General features: G+C 38.9%; 1 protein-coding gene across 14 annotated transcripts in view; it reads right to left on the reverse strand.

Annotated features, from left to right (window-relative positions):
• ptprdb (protein tyrosine phosphatase receptor type Db) overlaps nt 1-26325 on the reverse strand; it is a 187548-nt gene that overhangs the window by 94980 nt on the left and 66243 nt on the right. For 2 of the 14 annotated variants that reach the window (XM_030147136.1, XM_030147080.1), the window contains exon 1: nt 13918-14239. The exons of 9 other annotated variants lie outside the window; for them this stretch is intronic. The gene's annotated coding sequence lies outside the window, so the exon portion shown is untranslated. Of the gene's footprint in view, nt 1-13917; nt 14240-26325 lie in introns of those variants that run through there. 3 more of the 14 variants (XM_030147153.1, XM_030147143.1, XM_030147164.1) reach the window with 2 other exon arrangements.

The following is a 26325-nucleotide window of genomic DNA, read 5'->3' on the forward strand; positions in this document are numbered from 1 at the left end:
AAATAACATGCAGGGAAATGCAAAGATGTGAATAATGCACATGGATTTTTAGATCTGTGATGTTTCTTGCCACGCAATGGGTATGGGAACATACTGGGAAAAATCTCCATAATGAGCCCTAACAATCATGTTTAGGAATGCAACATGTGCATCAACTAGATTACACAGTGCTAATGGTGGTGCCAATAAGCTTTGGAAGAAAAAAGGCAGGACAGACGAGAAGATCTGACTTAAGGAGAAAGACAAGAGATAGAGAGAAAGAGAGAGAGCAAAACCCACATCCCTTCTGGCTCAATAATTAAGACTGGGGACAATAAATATGTAATGGGGGCTTTTTCCACCGAGTGCGGCTGCCTCTCCTTCTTGGAGATGGGACCGCGGGGAGACAGGCCCAGGAAGAGCGACTAAGTACTCTGGCCATTAAAAATGGATGCAAGGAACACCGGCCCTGACTGGCCCCGTCGACAAACCACCCAGAATGTTGTGATGGGAGTTGCCGTGGTTACAGGGCTCCCAAATGGTCCTTGGTTGTCAGGGTGAATCAAATCAGACATCCGAGCGCCAGCGCCTCCACCCTTCCTAGGCTCGCTGCCGCTGGGGGCACCACAACTCAATGATGTCATTGAGGAAGGAAGTTCAGACCTGCAGTGTGTGTTAGCGTGTGGTTTTAGAATGTGTGTGCGTGAAGAAGAGAGCCAGAGAAGGAGCGTGAGACAGGCAAGCACGAGGATGGAGAGACTGACATGACTTCCCAGACAACCCCCTCCAAAAGTTCTGGTTGCTACTATCACTGCTCCATCTGTCTCAACTGGATCCAGGGTTTTATATAACAGCAGGGCTTCTTTTTTAAGCTCCTTGAGTAAGCTTGACTAAACAGAGTCTGATCTCATTGCTCTTTGACTGCTGAAAGATTGCATCTCTTCTATCTTTAGGGCATTTCAGAGTTTTATTTTCATCATGTTTTAATAACATATGTTCTAGTGTCAAATGTTTCATGATTTAATCGGTTTCAATTGAATTACTGAATTGTATTTTATTGTTTTTTTCACCCAATACCCATTTCTCTGTGCAATTCTTTTTAAATTCTGTTTTTACTGTTTTCAGGATTAACTGCTTTTACTACTATTAAATCCTCTGTTTTCTCCATTATATTGCAACTGAGGCCTTCATCTCAATATATTCAAGGATTAAACAGAGGTCATATTACTAATCAAAATAATAATGATAAATTACGACATGATAAATTATGATTATGATACATAGTTCCATACAGATAGATCGATAAGGGTTGGCTTGAAAAAGCCCTGACACCCATAGATTTACACCAAATTTATCTGTAAAATACTAAATCAATAATTTTTTCCCCCCTTTTTTTCTAGAACTCATTCCAGTCTAATCCATTTTATTTACACTCTCTAACAGGAGATGTGATGGTCAATTTTAGATTTTTTCTCTATTAATCAGATCTCAGGTCAAAAAGAAGGCTTTAATGTCTGCCAATCACTTGCTGAGTCTGTCTTTTGGTGTATTTAATAAAGCTTATTTTTCCCTGACAGATCAATAACCGGAGTATAAAATTATTTTGCAATTCTTTAAGCCTACAGTTTTACCAAATCAATAAGTTAGTGCTAAGCATTAGCTCACCTCTAACCCCTTGGGCTTCTACAGATGCACATTTTTTGTCCAAATATAGTCACTTCTAGCTCCAAGAGGCCAACACGGTGACAAATCTTCTACCTGAATTCAACTCAGAAACACGTTTAATTGGCCCCTATAAAATCTGTGTGGATGAAATATATTGCAGCTGGTGTTCCCATGAGAAAAAAATGATTTTTATTTTCTTATCAGAGTGTCTTGGATGTTTTTTGCATTGTTTATTTTCTGAAATTTGACCACTCCTTATTTGTGGCTGTCTTTTTGGCCTATTGTTTGTTTCATATACTCTGCCACTGTCCTTGAAAAGTGACTGATTCCTTTACAGACATTTGCACTTTATGTTTCTGCCCCAATGAACCACTCTCTACTAACATTCTATTCCATCAAAAAAGGTTTTCTTTCTTCTTAAAGATTTACACTGGAAATCAACAACCACTTAAAAGGGTGTTAATTTCTATTAAATACACATCAGCCTTCAGTGACTGCTGCTGCTGCCATTAGTCATAACTGTGGTTGACCGGCTGATGTCTATATTGCTATGGTAACTACAGAGGGCTGCCGTTGCTGTTGTGTTTTTTGTGTTCAAATTACTTGTCATTTTTCACATAGTTCAAAAGTAAAACAATGCTAATACCATTGTTTGTTTGTTTTTTAAATATCTGCTTACTAATGCATCTGGTTGCTTTTTTAACTAATGCACTTGTTGTTGTGTAGTTTGTAACCATAACTTGTAAGATGAACCTTCAAAATACCAGATGTTCCCAATATATCCGCGTAAGATGTTCAACATTTCCCTACATTTATAAATGAGAGTCTAGAAAACTTAAAATGACTTGAAGAAGTAAACTCTAGCAAGAGCCAGAAGGACAGAATAGTGTATGATGTGTGAACCAGAGCATGCAGTATGGACCATATGTGCATGTTGTTTCATCTGTGTGTGTTTGTACATGGGTGTGTGTATTTGATGTGTAGGTCTCAAAGGGTAGAAGCCTGCATGGTGCTGTATATACATTATAATGGCTAGTGACAGCAATGCAGAGCTTGTGTTACAGTAGAAGGGACTGGAGACCATGAGGAGAATACAGAGGAGGAGAGGGTTCTCCTTTGTGGCATGCAGTGCACACCAACACACAGCAGACCTGTGTTCTTAGTTGGTCCCAACAGGAACACTATAGTAAGTCATGTGATAATAAAAACTGACATAGGTATTGCATAGCAACGACAGTTTCTTACTTGATAAATGCATGCACACACCTAAATATGTAAGAGCAAGATGGATGTCACACGGCAGCTGTTGATCAAAGCATGTTCATGTCCATGTGTCAATGATGCTCCTAATGATGGCGTCAATCATGAGCCTGCACCACCAAAGGGGATTTAGGAGTCATGGGTCAGGGAGAAAGTCTATAAGCACTAAAGCAGTGCACATGTACTGTAAATACTCTACTGTATAAACTATTTCCACAGAAGGTCAGACAGCAGTTTCATGGCTTTGACTGCTGGAGCCTTGTATCACTTGTGAAATTGATTTCAGGGTTAGGTTAAGAAAAAGGGCTTATGTATTGAAGTTGCATCCAATAATGATGAAGCGCTGAATCTGAGGATATAATATGATACCCTCTGACACTAGATGCACTTTTGGCGTCAATGCTTGTTTTTCCAGGGTTAGAGCTGAGGAAAATTTCCATAACATGCAGCAGCTGCTACCAAATATTCAGAAAGGCTAAGGTTTGGGTGAAACTCAGCTGTCTACAATGCTGTTGGATCAAAATACAAATTTCTACTTAGAGAAATAGTCATTTTTTCAAAGAACAGAAACCCAAAAAGATGAAATATAAAGCCTCTTACATCATGGCTGTGATATCTATGTAATCTATTACACACATAAGATTAGTCAAAGAGAGGCAGATAGATACACCATAAAAGGACGATGTAGCTTAAGCAAATTACATCTATTGCATCCATTACATCAGTTTCTCTCAGGATTAACAACATGCATCCCTCCTTTCTCTTGTCAATATAATATTCATATAATATTCAGTATGTCATAAGCAGGAAAAAAAAACACAAACAGGTATTGACCATTGACTTGTGGTAAAGAGAGACAGATGGTGGTTTACAAACAAAAGCGTATGAAATTTGCAGCGACTAACGATTGTTTCCATGAAAAATTCATCTGCTAATGATTTCCGCATTTAATCAAGTAATTGCTGTCATGTAAAACATCACAAGTATAAGAAAAATAAAAGCAGTCTCTTGTTTTTCCTAGACCCTGAAGGGTAGTCTTCAAAGAACTTGTTTTCACTCAAACAGACCAAATCCCAAAGATATTTGCTATTTATAGAAGAAAAACTGGGAAAATCTTCACTCTTGAGATAGCAGAATATGCAGAATTAATCAAATATCAAAATGCTTGCTGAATTTTTGGGGGTTGAGTATTGTATAATAATCAATCAGAGCTAAGGCATATCTTGCACTTTTCATGATGGAGAAAAGAGAAAATGCATGCAAACATTTTGGCAATGACAACTAATTCAGAAAATTCACATTTAATTCTCAAAGAAGGGAGGGCTCTTGACACACTGATCATTTTTGCCCGTTATTCACAATTCTTCCTTATTGGGCTGCTCCCCCTCTGGCTATAGCAATAAGTAGTGAAGAAGACTTGAAAAGAGTTGATAGAAGAGGTCAAACACATAAGCCATCTCTGTACGCAGGCTATTTAATCATATATCTTTCTCAATCGGACATCCCTGTCCTTAGATTGCCCCATAATATAACTAGTTTAGTGAAAGTCTCAGGTTACAAAATGATCCTGTCAAATGGAATAATATTTCCAGTTAACACTCAGAAATGCCTTATGGTTTTGGACAGAATTCCTTTTAAAATAGCCCACAACGCTTTTGCATGTCAATATCAAAAACCTTTCAAATGAACATACGATCTGAAAGCAGTATTGGTATTGGTAAGAATTGATAGTCATTACTTTCTGTGTCCATAGCTGACAATTGAAGTTGCTACATATATCACTTTCTCAGCTTTGGAGTATTTGCTGGAGAACTGTGAGAATACAGAGTGTTCATTCCAAAGGAGATTTCAGCACCTTTCCGACTTTGCCACTTGTTTCCTCAAGCCTGTCTTCATAAATAGAGACTGAACTCTTCTTCTCCTCTCCCCTTTTTGCCCTATTTGAAAGTATACAGGGTGGGGAAGCAAAATTTACAATGAACATTTAGTTGTTTTTTCTCAGCAGACACTACGTCAATTGTTTTGAAACCAAACATATATTGATGTCATAATCATACCTAACACTATTATCCATACCTTTTCAGAAACTTTTGCCCATATGAGTAATCAGGAAAGCAAGCGTCAAAGAGTGTGTGATTTGCTGAATGCACTCGTCACACCAAAGGAGATTTCAAAAATAGTTGGAGTGTCCATAAAGGCTGTTTATAATGTAAAGAAGAGAATGACTATGAGCAAAACTATTACGAGAAAGTCTGGAAGACACTATTAAAGAAGAATGGGAGAAGTTGTCACCCGAATATTTGAGGAACACTTGCGCAAGTTTCAGAAAGCATATGAAGGCAGTTATTGAGAAAGAAGGAGGACACATAGAATAAAAACATTTTCTATGATGTAAATTTTCTTGTGGCAAATAAATTCTCATGCCTTTCAATAAACTAATTGGTCATACACTGTCTTTCAATCCCTGCCTCAAAATACTGTAAATTTTGCTTCCCCACCCTGTACATCAATGAAAAAAATGATTCTTCTAAAGCAGAACACAAACTTGCGTCTGATAAACGCTATTACATAAAGAAAAAACAAAAACAAAAACAGCAGGAGTCATATAATCATATAAAGAGATATAATGATCTAATCTGTCACTTCCTCAAAGTCTGATAGGCCAATGCATCAGCACATGAAAAGTAATCTATCACTGAGCAGCGGCAGGTTATGGCAGTGTGCTGATGGATAGGAGCTGTGGACAGAGAGGATGGCTGAGTTGCCCTTGTCGGAGTTATGAAAAGGAGAGGGGAAAGGATAGGAGGAGAAGGATATGTGGAGGGGAGCGGGGTGCAACGAGACCTAAATGTGTTCCGAACAGACTCGTTTGTCACGCTTTGTCATCGAGGGACATCAGCGCAGTAAAGAGCCTAGCGTTTGTGTGTATACAATAGGAAGTGTATAAGAGAGAGCGAGCTTGCCTGGGTGTATACGTAGCAGTGTGTAATGAGCATAAATGTGTGCTAATTATACTGCAGACTGCTCACTTGGGAATAAATATTGCTCATAGGTAAAGATCACGATGTATAATCTGAATCTGTGTGTGTGGGGGTGTGCATGCATGTGCACAAGATCCCATTCAGGCGTATGTGTTGTGGAATCCAAAGCATTTGACCCCAATCTGTGTCTCTGCATTATTTATAGTCCAATGCCAGCTTCTCTTTGTTTGTTTTTCAAAGCTTGTCTGAGGAGTCAAAGTGTAGAGGGAAAAAAAAAGGAAGGAGATATGACAAATATGGAGGGGAGAAGCGGCACTTTTCTGAATGTGTTGTTCTCTTCCTCTCTCTGTGGGAAAACACAACAAATCACATCAAACGCATTACGGCTAATTGATCGCTCTGGACCTTCCTATGGTTTTCCCAAAGGGGTTTAAAACAGTTCAGAATACATAGTTAGTGCAGATGGGCTGCAGCGTGGGATTTAACCAAGAGAGCTGTCCTTACACACTGCACCACTGTACACACCTATAAATGCACTTTACAGGCCCTTCTCCAGTTATATCTGACACACACACACCTATACACACACATACACAGTGCCTATCCCTGGGCCTAGCTGGCAGGGCAACAGTGTGCATCCTCAGAGACCTGCTGGGCCAAATCAATGGCAGCCACCAGCCTTCCACAATGAATGCCACCATTTTACTGGCTGCCACCCAGCACTGAAGAGAAGCAGCTAAATAGTCTATGAGAGGAGCAGAGCGGCACCACTAGGATGCTTACAATGAGCACACGCCACAACAGCCGGAAATATCACTGTGTTGCAGCATTTTTGTGTGCGTTTTTGTGCATGTGTGCTACGGAAGCCAATTTGTTGAGTAAACTTAATGTACGCTGCTTGTGTAGTTGTGTATGTACTTCTGTGCATGCATGAGTTGGACAGTCCGTTTGGAGTAAGCAACCGTTTAATAAACTGCCTAACTGTGTGTGTGTGCTGGTGTGTATTTGAGTGTGTTGCTTTTGCAAGTTGATGCCAATATGGAGGTTGGCTGTTGAATTCCAATCAGAGAGATGTAGCTTTGCAATTCTCATTTAGATGATTGTTTTCTTTCATGTGGTCTAGTAGGCGGCATACGTTAAGCTTGCTTGTGAAGGCCCCAAAACAAGCCCCCCCCTCCAATCTTTTTGCTTTGTCTCTATTTCTCACGTACACAAATACACTGTTGGCATGGCAGACTGGTTTCTAATCGGTGAATCGGCATATCAGCCAACAAATGTCAGATTAGGTTATAACCCTGGGTTTTTGTGCCTTCCGTATACGTACATGGGCGTGTCACTGTTTTTCGACACTGCACCGTTATGTCTGAGATGCATGCCTGTAGTATGTTCCTGCAACCCATATGCCAGCACTGAAAAATGTGCACATGGGCATGCACACATCCATTTGGGAACAGAGACAGCTCCGGGGTCAAGGGGTGACAGAACTGTGCAGAACGGGACGGATCAATCTTGGCCCTGACTGAATTCTCAAACTTGACTCAAGCATTGCTGGGTCTGAAATAAGAAAATGCTGCTACAACAACAACAACAACAGAGGGCCAATTAAATTTATATAATTAACTTTTTTTTTTTTTGATGACCAGAAGCTGCTTAATGGGCTTTTCTTTGTGTCTCTGAAAATGTCTCACATAAAAGCAGGAATGCGTTATAATATATTAATTAAAGTGTGCAGTGTTTGGGTGTTTGAACGGATACACAGAGTTGGAGCTGATGTAGAAAAATGCATTCGGATGCCTTTATGAGCCCAATTGATTTTTTTTTTTTTTTTTTTTTTTTTTTTAATATATATCTCAATAACACAATTCCTTCTTTCTGTGTATGTGTTGTTTTCATTATTGTTAATGATTTGCAATAATGACTCACAAGGACACAGAAAGAAAAGCTCTATACTCGGTGTTTAGCTATGAACTGTATACCTTGCTAAGAAGTTAAAAAAGGGCAGTTTATTGATGTCCAAGCTGAGACAGAAGCAGAGCACTGTCTGTAACTCTAGAAGACAACCTTGTTATTTTCAATAAACCTATTATAGAAGCTTCTTATGAAAGGCACAGGGGAGACCAGCAGTTTGTTAGGTGTCTCTTTGCTTTGGTCGGGAGATTCAGAGGATGCATAGGGAAAATGATGCCAATCTCTACACCAGGGGATGTATTAAATGACGGTTCTAATTTAATATGGAGATACTGAGAGACCTGCTAAGGCACTTCCTGTGTCTAAAGGCTATCTAGGCATGGAGTAGTTGGGAAGTGCTGAGTAGTGGGTTTGGGATACATTAGAAGGGAAAGGAAATGATTTCATAGTGGATGTTTACAAGGTGATGGATGGGCACAGTATAATTATGCAAAGACTATAGGTATGTTTTTAGCTACTGCACTGGTATGTCTTAACATATTAATGTTCTGATTATGTTTCAAGTACACATTTCACATTGCAACATGGCAGAGATGACAGAAATTTACATATGTTGCTAAAAACGGTAGAGTGAACATGCACAAATGCACTGCACATGCCCTAACACACACACACACACACACACACACACACACACACACACACACTGACATTTACTTTTCTCAAACTCAGATAAATGAAACGCATACACTAAATCCATCAGATATAGTGTAGCATTTTAGGTCAGGTTTGTAATATCTGCATTCAAGCCTGTGGCACTGTGTCTTCTGAGGACACAGCATGTCTAGTAATTTTGAATGTTTGGCGCTTGTAAAGAGATTATTCATCCACATGCTTGCAGACACACAAAGATGCACACACCCACACGGAGCCCACATGTAACACCGATACTGACATCCTGTAAACCTTTAGTCCTCATCTGCTCAGTCTTTACAATGATTGTTATACTCAGAAAACCCTATACAATCAAGAATAACGCTCACACACATACACACTCGCACACACTATTTAATCCCAGGTGCCTTAGGGAGTCTGAGGGAAATGGGGAGGCAGAACATAATTCCTGAACATGAACAACAAGAAATGGGATTTGTGTTGGACTCTCAGCCCCCCAGAGAGAAAGAGAGAGGAAACGACAACAGGATGACGGATAAATGAAGGGACAATGGAAAAGCTCAGCTCAACAGTCTTATCCTGATTCAATACGAAAAACAAATAACAAAGACAATCAAAGCCATTAATTACAAATCTAGAGACAAACAGCCATCAGGACTAATCCTGGACTGGCAGCAGAATTGGGAGACTAATAGAATTAATATGGGGTGGTTAGCAGAAGCCATTTTGAGGTGTCCAGTTGCTTGGCCCTGTCATTTATGAATGGAGGGGTTGTGAGACTGAGCCAAGGGCTGAAGCTCTGCCATGGCTGGGACAGCATAGGTAAAGACTCCCACAGAGAATACAGCGCAAACACTCTCTGCTCATATAATGGACTGGAAAATTCCTCACTTTGCCTGAAGAATTCACCCATGAATTGTTCATAAAAATGTCTGCTTTGCTACTCCACTGCTGATTGATATAACACAATAGTGATTCATATTGGGTTTACATGAAAGACTTTAACATTTATTGTTCTCAACACCTGGTGGTGGGCAGCTGTTTCTAAGGAAAAATCCTCTGGCTTGGAAAATGATACATACCATGTGTCCTTTAGCTGTAAAAGTGAAATGGAATATACAGAAGTGAAAGGTGGAGGGTAATATAGCTAAAAAAGAAGTCAGCGCCACCTATAGGTAGGCTTTAGAAAGAAATTATGTTGCCAAGAACTGCCCACACACTTTGATTGAAAGAAATCTCTGGGAAAATACCACAGCAACGGTTGCTGCTGCCAAGGATGACGCCAAAAGCAACAAAGAAAAAAATTGGATTACTGACTAAAGTTACATATTTAGTCATTTCAAAAAAATTGGAGTTGAAAGCCCTATCTTTGGATCTATGCGCTGCAGAAAAAAGGAACCACTGACAGTGATTTCACAGACATCAACAAAGTTATATGGTTGTGTCAATGGGAGGGTGATTAAAGAAGGAAATAATAACATGTAATGCAGACATATGTCACACAGGCGCAACTGTATAAAAAAGGAGAGTACAACGGAGGTGAGGGCAAAACAAAAATAGAAAGGAAATTAAAGTGAATGAATAAATTAATAGGTTTAGAAAATGAACAGAATAAAGAACCTGGGACATAGGAAAAAGGTGGCAAACAGCAACAAATCCTCTGGCAGAGGGAAAGAAATGATGTGAAAGTCCTACAGCCGTGCTGCTAAGTCCCTGCTGCAGATTAAACTGTATAGTAGTAAGGAGGGGTGAGGAAGAGGGGGAGACAGATGGACAGAGAGAAAAAGAGAGAGGGAGAGAGCAGGAGAAAGAACTGCAGAGGGAAAATAAGGCTTTGTGGTCTGGCACCAGTTTGCTATGTCAAACCATCATGCATGCCATGGGGATAGAAGAGCACAGCATGGGTGAGCAAGAGACAGGGAGAAGACAATAATTGAAGGAAAAGACAGAGAGAAGATGACAGAGTATGAATGTGAAGAAGAGACAGGGAGAAAAGGAGGGAAACTCTTTATTCTTCAATGTGGAATGAAGACAGCCGAACACATTTGGCTGATATTATGCGTCTGTGTGTGAGTTTGTGTGTGTAAACGTGGTTGGAAAATGGAATTGTTGTGGTTCTGCCTGACTCCTTCAGAGTGTCTCCCTGTGATTAGGACATGGGGGGGGGTGGGGGTACTGCAAAAGGATCACCCCGAACCACAAGCTCTGTCTGTCATTGTATCTGTTTCTCTTTCTTTCTGTCTGTCTGTGATTCACTCTTTCCTCTATTTGTGTCTGTTTCTCATTACAAATACCACGTATCTTATGCCTCTTCTTTGAAAACCCAACACAAACATCCAACGCATACACAGCACATGTAATAAATATGGAAATATGATGCTATGTTATAGAATAGTAAGTCGAGCCCTGCTAAAAATGACCGAGAGCAAAAATGTTTACTTGCTATGTACTGCTACTTCAACGCTTGCACACACACACACACACAAAAAAAAAAAAACAACAACAACAATAAAGCGATTTTGTACAGAGGGGAGGAAAGACAAGAGAGCAAGGTAGAAGGAAGGAGCACTACAGAGGAATAGAGACGAGGAAACAAACAAAGAAAACAAACCTGCTGTGGAGACTGAGACTGAGTGGAGAACAGATAAAGTGAGGGAAGTCTGAAGTTAAATTTTTAATATCTTACCATATGTTCCTCTCCACAGGTAAAGACATCTTTGCCATTAATTACCAATTCACAGCCTGTATGTGGGTGTGATTCAGTGATGGATGGGTGAGACCACAGAGATGGCAAGAGGGGGTTGAATGACAAACTAAAATAAGCTTCAACAGGGAGAAAAAGCAACAGAATGAATAAAAACATTAGATAGAAAACAAACTAATCAAACAGCGAGATGACAGAAATGCTATTGATTAGAGGCGATACTGAAGAAGTATGTGCAAGTGAGAGCAGGGGGCTATGCTGAAGTCAGACACAGAGAAACAGACAGGAAGGCAGAGACACAGGTGAGCTGACGGACAGATGATAGGGAGGCCCAGATAGATTGGTAACTGTCGCCTCCGACTGCCAGGTAAATCAATAGCATCGCTGGGCCTCCTCCAGTCCTCTCAACTGCTTATCCTCCTCCTCCACTTCTCCTGACTCCACATCCCATCACTTGTGCGAGCAGCAGCACAGCTGGACCCCGGCTAAGGGTAGCTGAAGAAGGATCCTTCTGCCTGTCCGCTCTGACTGTTACAGCCTTTTTTTCCACCATAAAGCTGTGTTTCAAAATAGCCACTTTGAAAAACACAATGTATATTGTGCAATTCTTGAGAAGGTCCTTTCAAACTGAAACTGCAATAGTGGATATAAATGCTTCTATAGTTGCTTCCCTAGTCTTCTACAGTAAAATAAGGAATACAAGCAAGCTGACAAAACAGAGCTTTTTTATGTAACAAACAGTCTTTACTGTTCCGTGCTGTCCTGTGTTTCAGTCTCTTTGTACATAGCAACACAACTTGACCCGGGCAGAAATTTGGCACTGTTGACCAGCTCATGTCTTCATGGTTTGGACTGTGTTATCCTGGGCTGTGGGAACCAAAGGCACGGTCACTATAATTACCAACCCAACTCATAACATCCCTGACCTTAACATCACCTCCCCTAACCTGACCTAACCCTCAGGGAAACGACATGAACATTTACAGCGCACATGCATGTAGGCGCAGGCACAGCGCTACGTATTTGCACACAGAAAAATGTAGAAATGTGCTGACAAACTTGTAATACACAAACACACACTTGCACGCACACTGCTGGCTCTGCAGACACTGGCATCCATCACATCTTGTGAAACTTAATCTCTCAGAGAGGAGGAACAGCTGCAGTGGCACGCATGTACATGCACACGCTCACGCACACTCACACACTCAGCACACAAACACAGAACAAGATCAGCTGGGGTAAGGCACTTATTCAACCACAGACTGGCATGTGACAAGGCACCTATGACCTGGGAGTAGCAGGATTTGGTCATAAAACAGGTTGCAGAACACTTGCCACTGCGCCCCACATCTATAGTGTGCAGCATTGCTCATAATCAAACACAAAACACATTTGTCCAACATCATATTAACTATTACGTTATTTCGCATTGACATGTTCTATATGTACATCACCTGAAGAAACACTCACTCAACATATACTTAATATGTCTCTCATGTAGTAACGCCTAATTGCTGTAATATAACTTGCATGCTTGATTTGTAAGCAAGTGAGGTCTGTAATGTTGGTAAAGACACTGTTTCAACAAGACTGCTGACTGCTGCCGGACACTTATGTACAGACACTCTTATCAGCACATTACAGTCAGTGAGTAACAGCAGTGGCATAAGGAGAAACAAGGACACATATATTTACATTGTCATGCATTAAAACTGCAGTTAACTTGTCACTTAAATTACATCTTAAAGGTTGAACCAAATCATGCGAACCAATTTACTACCAAATTGGGCACGTTATGAGTCATGGAAATCATCTAAAAGGTTCACAAACATTTCTAAAATATATGGAGTGGAAGCATGCTGGTAAATCCACACACATTAATTCATCCCTATAAGCCACTGTGGCTTCTGTGAGTTTAAAGTAGTCATGCCATTTTGCATAAATTCACAAGCAACCCACTCTAGAAAGATACTGAACTGACTGACAGCCATTAACAAATCCTGTTGCTTTGCGTCTGTGCACCATTAAATGTCCAGTCTTGTCTGTTCTGTGCTGGTGGCATGGTCTCAGTCGTGAGAAAATACCTCTGAGCATGTTTTGAGGGGGAGCACCAAGCCCCAGGCAGCAAGCAACCCCAGTGAAACGCAAGCGGTTTACTGCCTCCTAAATCTCTCATCAGCATAAAAAAAAAAAAAAAAAAAAACATAAAACAAAACCTCATTTCAAGACCAAAAAGGACTGGTAATCTTACAGCAGATTTGAGAAGGATGCCTTGTGTTAATCACAGCAAAATAGGACATTAAAATAGATGAATACTGCTGTGGCACCTTGAGATCATTAAAACCCTATGACAGTAACATAATGAAGCCATCACATTATAAAGCAAATTATAAAAACAATAAAACTGAGGATCAAAATGAAGCCAATACATCCATGCTTTAGGTCTTTACTGGACACTTCCACAGCAATATCATACTATTTTTTTTTTATTTTTTTTTTTTAAATAGTAAGAATTCAATAGCAAAACAACAATAAAACAACTAATTATTCATGAAAGGGTGGGAAAAATGTGGAAATATTTGGTGTCAGTCATATGGAGGAGAATCACAGAGACGGACACAAACAGGATACGCGCGGATCGGCTGTTTGCACGGGAGGGGGGATGCATTATTCTAAGTTCGGTTCTCCAGTGCATGTAAGCGATGGCACAAACTACACATAGAATTGAAAGAGATGCCTCACCATGTCAGCATCCTGCACGGCGACGTCGTTGGAAAAACTCGCAGTGTGAATAGATTCAAGCTCTCAGTCCGTCGTCTGTGTGAATAACATCCACCGTGGCTGCAGCCGCTCTGCCCAAATAATCCCACACCGTGCGTCTGTTTGCCTCCCCCCCCCCCCCCCCTCTCTCTCTCTCTCTCTCTCCCTTCCTCTCTCTCTCTCTCTCTCTCTCGCTCCAATAATTTCCGACACGGTGTGTATAAGGTAGCTGCAAAGTCCCCAGTGTTGGTGGCTGGAGTGAAGTTGGCAGATTTAAAGCCGTGTAATCGCTGCGACGTTATTTTGGGGAGTTGATAATGTAGTGAGGATCCATCTGGAGCTCCTGTTTCCTTTGTCATCACTCCCTCGCCCGGTAGGAGCTGAGATCGTCCGGATCCACGCGTGTGAGAGCCCACACTTCATTCCCCACTTTAGTGACATGTTGACTTCAATGATGAAATAAAACAAAAAGGATGAAGTCAAATACTATCTAACTCTGAAGCAGATGTGGCTGTTAAACTCTGGAATTCTCTTTATAATGAGCTGAAGGACTGTAAAAACATATTCCAACTGAAAAAAAAAAGTGTATAAAAAAAGAACAATGAGATTATATGGACAGTTATAAGTTTTTACAGTTTGCTTCTGTATTTGGATTGCATCTTATTTTGGTCTGGTTTCAGAAGGGTTTTGTATTGTTTTGTCAAGTATGTATTTGCCTACACTGTAAAAAAAAAAAAAAAAAAAAAGTCCTGTTGTTTTTACGGAAAAAAAAACTGTCAGCTGTGGTTTCCAGAACAATACTGTAAAAAACACATCCAACTGTAAACATATTTGCGGAGTAACATGTAGATTTAACATTTTAAACATGTAGATTTAACATTTTAAACATGTAGATTTCACATTTTAAACATGAAGATTTCACATTTTAAACAGGTAGATTTAACATTTTAAACATGTAGATTTAACATTTTATACATGAAGATTTCACATTTTAAACATGAAGATTTCACATTTTGAACATGTAGATTTAACATTTTAAACATGTAGATTTAACATTTTATAAACATGTAGATTTAACATTTTAAACATGAAGATTTAACTGGTAAATGGACTGCATGTGGACATACGGACAGTCAGAGCCAGGATTCAAACCACCAACCCTTTGGTTATCGGACGAGCCGCTCTACCAACTCTACCAACCCATTAATTTACAAATTTAAAATGTTTACTTTTTTATAACTTATATATATATGCAAATATGCCGTTACTTCAACATTATGGTCATTATGGTCTTGCAAGTTAAACAGCACCACACTGTATTTCAATTTACAGTTTTATTTTCTAAAAACAATAGAAATACATCATTTCTACATACTAATCTGGTTTTGTTCACATACTCTTCCGGTAAGAACTACAGCAATATTTGATTCAATCATTAACACAAAAATCTTTTCAAATAAACAACTTTGCATTGTATTGTCACTTACAGTTTTTTTTATGTTGCAATTTTACAACTTTGTGGTGTTAATTCTACAGTCATTTTTTACAATGTATGTTTTGTTTGTTTTGTACTTCCTGGACATGTAGTTTTGCACTTGGTTTTGTATTCGTTTTGTATTATCTTTGGATGTATTTCGTTTGGTTAGTCTGACATTATACAGTATGATTTTATAGCTAGTTGTGTATGGCTAACCATTAAGGCTATTATTGTTTAGAAGGGGGGAAGGAAATATAAGATTTTCTTCATCTTGCTCCTTTTTGAGCATGGGTGTGTATATATATTTGTTTACTTGACGATTACTGAATGTCTGCTGATGAAATGCACAACCACAAATAAAATAAATGAAATGAAAATTTAACTGTAGGAATGACAACCCCCAACTCACAGGAGCCCCACACAGGTGATGTTCACTTTAAGGGCCAATCACTGGCAAAATGTTTCCACAGAGACAAATGAAGCTGATGTTTCCTCAAGAGAGAGAGGACCAAAAGCAGTACTTTGGCAAACTACTGCAAATTGCAAGAACATTTCATGTTATTTAGGTCAATAGTGTCCAGAATCTGAAGGAAAGTCCGCTTGGGAGTTTTGAGGTTTCTACAGAAAAGACGCAAACATAGTTTTAATGAGTATTTTTTTGCTGTAAGTGCCTACAATGCAGACAGCTGTATGATGACTCTAAAATAAAAACCACCCTCCCAGATGGAACTCCTTGGGGTGCTTAGGGCACAAAACGTGATTATACCAAGATGCATGTGAGTGGTTTAGCTGTGTCGATGTGGACTTATTAACTAAAAGAGCATGTTCCTACTGATGAAGACAGTTCTGTGAAAGAAAAGAGAGGCTGATTCATTTGGATACATGAACTGGCTGTTAGGTAAATTACTTCATTACCGGATATATAAAAACTTTTGAGAGTGTTAAAACCTAACTGTAACGTCAGCAAAAAACAGAAGGGAAGAAGGGAAGAAGCGAAGTCAAAATATAACAAGATTTCCGTGCACATGCATGCACACAGACGCACACACTCATCCAGACAGACTTATCTGGGTGTGCTGACCTAGAACACCAAACATAATCAGTGGTGCAGCAGATTCCCATCAGCGCAATGTAAATGAGATGGAGGAGCGTAAACGTGCTTTTGTTGCAAAAACTCAGTGGGTACATGAATCACAACCTCAGGCTGAGGATGGACACACATCAATGTAAGCCACAGACAAAAATGCACAAGGTTGCACATACAATTTGCAGTTAAACACATCTGTGTCATGGATGCCCACACATATACAATGAAAATGTGCATGCATTTTCAGTCAAACACACACACACACACACACACACACACACACACACACACACACACACACACACACACACTGACACTCAAAAGATAATAACGCAGCGCGTAAGAGATAAGGGGTTTGCTATAGAGATAACTTGCCTGACTAAAATAGATTCTAGTGCAGCATTTGATGGGCCTCATGACAGAGCATTGCACTGCAGAACAACACTTGCAATGAGTTGCAAAGCACTGTTTTACTAAGACATCATATGTAGAAGTGCTGCAAATCTTCTGCATATGGTGTTGCTTTCATTGTTTCACACCCATGTATGACTTTCCTGTCAAAGCATATCAACACTAACCCTCTATTAAATATTCAAGCGATGCCAAATAAATATGTATGGATATATGGGTTCAGTATTCAATGGGTGTATACGCATGAATGCATTTTCTATGTGCAAGCACATGACTGTCCACACACATGTTCACTTGAGTTCACATATCCACTGCAGGCATTGTGTGCACACTGTTGCCCAAATGATCAGTTTTCAATGTTTTTTAAGTCATGCAGAAACTGCCTATTCTGTCACTGTGTTTTCCCTCTGGTCTCCACTGATTAGACAAACAACAGGCTAGAAAGGTACTTAATAAAATACTGCATGCAGTATATAGTATGATAGAAAGACTGCTTTTGTTGCTTTTCTTTAATGTGTAAAAGTGAAAAATGGGACACAAAAATGTTAAAAACACACTGAGACTCAGCAAATGAGTCCTTGGTTCATCACCTTGAAAACTCCACTTTGAACTTATGAAAGGGGTGCAGAGCGACGGCCCATTAAATCCATGACATTTAAATAATTGCCTGTAATCTCAGCATCACAGAGAGCTGTAGTGCCATATCTGTGCTTGGAATAACCAGCACTGATGTTTAGTGATTAATGCCACACACATTCACTTGACCCCCACCCTCCTATAGTCTCTTGATCCCATCGTTAATTCACACATGTACACAGCAAAAGGTTCCAAGATTGATAACTTTACAATCAACACACATAAGTACTACTTTGGATAACCTGAAAATAGCACTGTGTGAATGTATATCTAGTTTCTGTCTTTCTCTGCACATACTCATATACTATCATGAGCAGATAAACACATAGCACATCATTATCTCTTCCTTCCTCAAGGCTCTGACCTGGCATTTGCCAGTTCTCAGGTCATTTGATTGCCACCCATATGTGTGAGGCTGCAGTGAGCTGGTAACCATTACTGGCTTGGCTGATATTAGAGACGGCACCTCCCTAAATTGTACCTGAACAATTACAGCCATAATGTCATTGAGGAAGACAGTAATGCAGCTAATGAGGAGAGCATAAGCAGTAGGAGAGATGTCTGGGGAAACACTGGAGGTTGGTTTATTACACCTATATGAAAGTCATATCCTTATCTGTAATCATATATCTGGATTACACGACAAGGATAAACATGGATAGCAACCATTTTTTCTGTCCCTGTTCACCCGTGAAGATTTATTTTCTGTTCAACCATTAAAAGGTGTTGAATGAGACTTTGGCTTCTGTTGTAAAAATGTTGAATTGGCTCTGACAATGATGATCTTCCCATGTATTACCTGCGGAAAATGGTGAATTTCAAGCTTTTGGAATCACGATTACTTCACTGAAGTCAGAGCTGAAATGTGTTTTTATCTATATTACTGTAAAGATCTCAATTGCCTGAAATGATTTTTTACAAACACAATAAAGATGAGCTTGGTGGGACTAAATTATACGCTATAGGCTCAGAATGTTAAGCAGCATTACAAAGACACACTCAGGAAACATGCTGTGATATGCACTTTAATCATGCAAGACAGATCCGCTGTGTTCCACAAAAGGCAGGAAGGTATGACTCTGCAGAGTGTTCGTGCATGCATAGTGTTTATGTATAGAGTCAGAAAGAGTGAAAATCAGAGTCATAGGGAAAAAAGAGGACATGAGAGCGAGCAGCCTAGCAGTCCTAAAGAACCTTTTATTGAACACTAAGAAGGGAGTATAGAATGATGAACATCCAGCTTGCTCTTTTCACATTGAGGAAATTGCATTTGGGAATATTGAGCTGGCTGGTAAGATGAAGTACACAGCCCCTCCTCCACACATGCACGCAACTCACACTTTTTATGGTAGTATGTATTAGCAATACAGAAAAGATCATATTTACAGAGTCAAAGCTGCATGCACGCGCACACACACACACACACACACACACAGACACACACACACACACACACAGAGCACATGCACACAGGATCTCATTTAGTCTGTGAGCACGGGTTGGGAGAGCACTCCCATTGAAAGAACGGAAATGAGAATCAGTGCAAACAGGGAGAGATAGAGGGAGGGAGAAAAAAACAGAAAGTGAGGAGGAAGTGACAGAGAAAGACACAAAACAGAGAGGTGGAGAAAAAAATCAGTTAAAGATAAAAGGAAAGAACAGAAAAGCAACAAGGGTGAGAAGAAGACATCAGCCGCTTGCACTATAGCTGTTAATTTAAAGGCTTTTGCTGATGCAACTACACTTCCACTCAGCGTGAAAGAACTCATCAGGACGACTTCCAGAGGAAAAAAAAATCATTATTGTGATCAGTTTGGAGCAGCTGAAGTCAACAGGTTTCATACAAATAGCGAGCAGACAGACCATTAACCAGGGTTGCTGACTCTATCAAAATGAATGACAAATGACAAGCTAAGCAGCTATCACATTAGTGAAGAACAGCAAGACTGCACTGTATAGTGTGCGTAAGCCCAGAGAATGTAAGACGAGAATCCCTGAGCAGTAATAGGTACATAATAAGTACATAAATTATCGAGGTTATGCTTGAATTCATATATATATATATATATATATATATATATATATATATATATATATATATATATATATATATATATATATATATATATATACAGGGTGGGGAAGCAAAATTGACAATATTTTGAGGCAGGGATTGAAAGACAGTGTATGACCAATTAGTTTATTGAAAGTCATGAGAATTTATTTGCCACAAAAAAACTGACATAATAGAAAATGTTTTTATTCTATGTGTCCTCCTTCTTTCTCAATAACTGCCTTCACACGCTTCCTGAAACTTGCACAAGTGTTCCTCAAATATTCGGGTGACAACTTCTCCCATTCTTCTTTAATAGTATCTTCCAGACTTTCTCGTAATAGTTTTGCTCATAGTCATTCTCTTCTTTACATTATAAACAGTCTTTATGGACACTCCAACTATTTTTGAAATCTCCTTTGGTGTGACGAGTGCATTCAGCAAATCATACACTCTTTGATGTTTGCTTTCCTGATTACTCATATGGGCAAAAGTTTCTGAAAAGGTATGGATAATAGTGTTAGGTATGATTATGACATCAATATATGTTTGGTTTCAAAACAATTGACGTAGTGCCTGCTGAGAAAAAACAACTAAATGTTCATTGTAAATTTTGCTTCCCTACCCTGTATATGCATGCTGGGCAGCAGTGCATATTCACACATACTAAAATGTATGTATTAAAGTTAAATCATTTATCTGTTTACATAAAAGCTACAATGAGGAGGGTTTAGACTACAAAGAGAGCTGCCAGTTACATACTGTATACAATTAACTTGTAATTACATCTCAGCGCAAAGCAACAAAGCCAGACAGCAAAATAAAATACAATCATCACTTCACACACACTGAGATACACATGCCTGCGCAAACACTCACGCGAACATGCATGGGTCACAGAGAAGTGGCTGTCACTGTGATTGGTTCCTGCTGCCGAAGGCGAACCCACAATAGCCAATTATCTGTCATTATACACCACAGCAGCTCTTGCGGTCTGGATGCCTCTGCATGCGTTTGTGTGTGCATGTGTGTGTGTGATGGTGGGGGAGATTGGCAAATTACTAGTCATATATTTCAATATACCGAAGGAGGAGAGGAGAAATGTAGAGGAGAAGGAGGCGAATGCAGAGAGGGGAGAGTTTTGAGGAGGCTGAGCAGAATTATGCAGAGTGAATATAAAAGGAAACGAGGCAGAGGTTGATGATTATATTTCACAGTTGTAGAGAAGATGGGATCGTGGGGAGCCACAGACCTCCACTGAGCTGCAAGCTGTTGACAGATGTCTGGTGACCAAGACACAGCTGATGAAGCCGGACTGAAGACTATGGCCTCAGATTGAGGCTCTTAGTCAGTGTATGACTAGTATTCCATCATGTATGACCACTGTTTGGCCCGGCATTAAAACAAATGACAATATCCAGCATGACAGTATCACTTTGTATACTTCAAGAGGATTCAGTGGGCTTGTGTGTTACTATATCTGATCTGATTCAGAGTTTAATGACTGTGCAATTTGTTTCAATTAACAAGGTGGGTGGTGGGGAAATGGACAGTTCCATCTCATTTTCTCATAATGTGGGAGTGCATATATGTGTTAACCACTCACTTTTATGATTTGGGTTCTGGTTTGTGGAGCCATTTATGTTCTGGAAAAAATGTTTTTTGCAGAGCAGAATTTGCATAGTAGCTTATGAAGAAGATCTAATCCTCCCAAATATAATTCTCCAACTAGCAGTTCATTTTTAATCAAGACAAAACTTTAAAGGGAAACTGTTTGGTTAGATGCTAAAGTTAAACTGTACTGAAACATCTCAACATCTTCAAATTCAAGAATTTTATTTGATTGCTTCTCTCAGTAGAAGGATAGGAGAAAATTCACACATTTGTGCTGTGGACTGAGAGTTATAAGAATAACTTCTTTAATTGTTTCTGCATCAGTTTCAAATCATAAGTGAGATTATGAAAACTTTAAAACACTCAACAGCTTTTATTTGAGGAACCATCATCAAGAAACTGTCATGATGAAAGAGTGTAATTTAAGATGTTTTGGAGTGTTTCCCAGTATATGATTGAAATCTTTTAATACAGAGAAAGGTGACTGGAGCAAACTGACCTTAACCTCAAACTTGTCAAGTGATTGCAGTGAATGATTAGTTCTTAAATACTTCTTAAAAACTTAGGTCAGCTTTTTATATCAAAAAACTACTACTGAGAAAAAGGAAAAACACAAATGAAAAAAAAAAACGCTTGGGAGTGTAAATGAAAGTAATCCTTAGCTGTAACCCTTCACATAGTGCTGTTTGAAGGTCATTGATAAAAACAATAACTGTATGCACATTAAAAAAAATACAGATTCCAACATTAAAACGCTGTCATTCTTGGTTTCTGCCATTTAAGTTCAATAATTGATAGCCAAAGCCTCTTTGCTGCTCTATTGAACTGCCCTGATTTTCAAGCTTCAATAGTGCTCTGTCACGATGCATGAACTTAAGTCATCATACCATCCAGCACAAGGTAAATCCATCTGACTGTACATTCTTAATACACATCCAATGTACATGTGTGTATGTATGTGCATGTTTATAAAGTATGACACTGATCTGTCTCTGCCTGTTTTACATCTAGGCTTCTATAATCCCCATCCTAATCCACTGCCTGTGTGTGTTTTACGTGTGTGTGCTTGTGTGACTTGTCTCTCATGTCTGTGTGTGTGAAGCATGGTATTTAAGCTTTTGGCTTTCAGAGGCCTCTTTTTCCCACGCCTTCCTCACTATATGTAATATCATAGATAGCCCTCCAGTCATCCACTCCTCTCCAACGAACCACTCAACACAATGGCCTGGACAGAATCACTCTGCACTCCGCTGTCAATATCTCCACTACTATTTCAGTCGACAGAATAAACACAGTGAAAATTGAATGGTTATGGGTAATATTACTTTTAAATGAGCTGATGAAATGGATGCAGTGATTATGGGAAAGAGGGCTGAGAGTGGCTGAGATGGAGGGAGGTGAATATGTCAGTGACAGCAGGAAAACAAATTAAAGTTAGCTCTCTCTGGAAAGATTGTTCTCTTAGTAATCATGTGAGCATTACAATGAGAAAATGTTTTTTTCTTTTTACGGATGAAGACCCAGTGCTACTTTTGTAGTAGTTCCCAAATTATCTTTTTCTTTACATTTAACATTTCTTAAGTTATTTGTCACCATTTATTATGGAATAATCCTCTGTATTTAGCATTCTTCCAGTGAAAATCAGGTACTTTCCAATATTTAATGTACTGATATGTAGATATTCATAAAACCCTAGATTAAACTTGAGGGTTATTATACTAAAAGAAAAGAAAAAGTGACTTTTACAGTAAAATATATCATTAACTGAACATAAGACAACTGTCTAGGACCGCTGTTATTTATCAAACTACATGGGTTTTACTGGTGAATCAATATTATATCAATAAATATTGGTGTTTCCACGTTCACTGTGAAGCCTCTGAACATCCAAATGGGTCATATCTGATGACCATGAAAAGATGACAGACTGCATTTTACAACAATTATTTACACGTATTGGATTAATGGATTAACAGGTATCATACATTTTAGATCAGTAGATGGTTTTGGTCGCTAGTGGATGTTTGGGTTTTATGGGTAAAGATGGTTGAATTGCTCTAAGTCTAGAATTAGCTGCTTAAAGAGCATTACAAAATAATATCATGCAGCAAATCTTTTCAGAACTAAACACTCATATACTTCTCATATACTCTCATTATTAGTGAGCATTGTAAGAAAAATAGTGTTATCTTACAGACTCACTAACCAAAAACAAAAAAAGAACAGTCAAAACCTGGATTTAACTGAACAGGATTTAACTTCTCTTTTCTTAAACAACCATCAGTTTGATATACAGGGTGTATCAAAAAAAATATATACATTTTGAAAAATTACCCCCAGTTCCGCATTTGATAACTTTCGGAATTTTCTTTTTTGAATGTTGGTAGGTAATGGATTGGTGGATATTTGTCCAAATTTACAGACCCAGGTTTTCACGCATGAGTGAGCAGGGGCAAAATGCACAATCCAAGTTAAAACTGGTTTGCACGAAGTAGCGGTGGGATTTAAATCCAATCAAAAGTCATGGGAGGGGACAATTGGCCTCCATCTTGTTTTCCACAAAATTGCCAGGTTACAGCATTAACACTTTGGCCACCATGTCAGTTTCATTTCTTTACTCATGGCAGCTGTTCCTGCCTTTCAAAGTTAATTCAACTTGTTTAGGCCTGAAAATGTCACTAATGACAGGCCAAGTTAGGGTTGGGGTTAGGGCCACCACCTAAAGGGTGGACCCTAGGGGGTGGATTTAAATTATCAAATGTGGAACTGGGGGTAATTTTTCAAAATGTAAATATTTATTTTTTTACACTCTGTAGAGCAGGGGTGTCAAACTCATTTTAGTTCAGGGGCCACATTCAGCCAAATTTGATCTGCAGAGGGCCAAACAAGTGAAATAATAACATATTAATATATAAAAAAATGTCAACTCCAAAATTTCTTCTATGTTTTAGAGCAAAAAAAGTAAAATTATGCAATGAAAAGGTTTACATCTACCAACTAACCTATAAAATAATGTGAATAACATGAACAAGCTGAAATTTCTTCAGAAAACTAAGTGCAATTTTAACAATATTATGTCTCTATCATTTACACATGTACATTACAACCTACAGATCACAGCGGAACTACAAATACACAAAATATTTAATAACAGGCAGAATGTTGTTAAAATTACACTTCAGACATTTCAAAATGTTCATAATTTTTGAGGTTATTCGCGTTTTAGTGAAATGTTACTTTGTTTTAGTGTAAATACAGTAAAATGGCATGAAAATGTTTATATTTACAAAGGGAAAAATTTGGAATTGTGAGTATTTCTAGGCTATTATGATCATATTTTACTGATTTGACCTACTGGAGATTAAACTGGTCTGTATGTGGAACCTGAACTAAAATGATTAATATCTTAAGTGTAATTTTTGCATTTCACAAATTCATCTCAGGGGCCAGACTGGACCCTTTAATGAGCCGGATTTGGCCCCCAGGCCGCATGTTTGACACCTGTGCTGTAGAGCATTAAGGTTAGACCGTGTTTCGGTGGAAAAAGGTCATGTGGTCTGATGAGTCCAGATTGACCCTGTTTCTAAGTGATGGATGCATCAGAGTGAGAGCAGAGGTGGATGAAGTGATTACCCATCATGCCTAGTGCCTACAGTACAAGCCTGTGAGGGCAGTGTTATGATCTGGGGTTGATACAGTTGGTCAGGTTTAGGTTCAGCAACATCATGTGTCCATAAAATGAGGTGAGCTGAACCTGAATATACTGAAAGACCAGGTCTGAACATCAGTGGATGTTTTCCCCCTGATATCCCAGACATATCCCAAGATGACAATGACAGGTTTTATCAGGATCAAATGGTGAAAGAGTGGTTCAGGGAGCATGAGATAGTATTTCCATACATGGATTGGCTACCACAGAGTCCAAACCTGAACCCCAATGATAATCTTTGGGATGTGATAATGAAGACTTTACACAGTGGTCCCACTCTCCCATTATCTTGATGAAAAACTCATGCACTATGAATGTAAAAAAAAAAAAAGTGACATTGCACAAACATGGCACAACAATGACATGATGAAGACTTCCTATAAAGACATAGACAAAGGTGGTCATACAAACAGCTGTGTGTATGGGTTTTTGGCAGTGTTTTAATTTGACCTATAGCTGTAGTTCTTTACGAGGGGGAGGGCACACCAAGGACACACCAGGGAAGACTTCAGAGATCCTTTTGCTTTAAAATCATAGTATTAAAATTCCACTCACAGTGTTCACTTATTCTAATTCCTATCTTGAATAATTAAAATGCTTCTATCACAAGTTTTTTTTTTTTGTTTTTTTTTTTCAGTGTGTTGTTTATACCTTCAATATATTATTAAATTGGCCTGTGAAAACAGTGAAAATCTCTTCTTTGTACTTTTGTCACTTGCATAAAGTTTCAAGTGAATTGAAAAAAAAAAAATCTCAGACTGAAAACGTTCCTCCTGTACTTTAGAGGTGAACAGTTTTTTTGAGGTCACATGAACCTGAACATCTCTTGAACTTAACATCTAAATCACTGGAACAAATCCCTCAGTTGTCGAGTGGGTTGACCGCAAATCAGAGGTTTGGTGGTTCAACCACTGGCCCCTGTCCACATGTCAAAGGGTTTTTAACCCTTAGGGGTCTGAGCCTATTTTGACCGTTTTTGAGTACTTTTGATTTTGCCTTTATATACTACATAAAGAAATGTTTACTATACCCATGTTTGGTATCTCTTTTTTTAAGCACAACTTTATCTATCGCATCTGCCTATTAATTTTTCACTTTAACCTACTATATCAACATAAAAGGCCAAAAAACACACAAAAAATGTAAAATCCGATTTGAAAAATGTATATAGTTTACTGTGTAAATACCACAAAGATGCGTAACAAACCTTTTCAAAGACTTTAGAAGTGAATATTGGTTCCAAATACTAGGTATATAAAATCAAAATTGTAATAAAATAAAACTATATTCAAATATATAAAACCATATCTTTACATAGGTGTTTTCTTAACCCCCGGTCCTCCCTGTTTCCGCATCCAGTTCAGGTGGGGTCATCCTCACCTTTATGTGTAATGCTAATGCAG

Source organism: Sphaeramia orbicularis, chromosome 1, assembly GCF_902148855.1.
Source record: "Sphaeramia orbicularis chromosome 1, fSphaOr1.1, whole genome shotgun sequence".
Taxonomy (NCBI): domain Eukaryota; kingdom Metazoa; phylum Chordata; class Actinopteri; order Kurtiformes; family Apogonidae; genus Sphaeramia; species Sphaeramia orbicularis.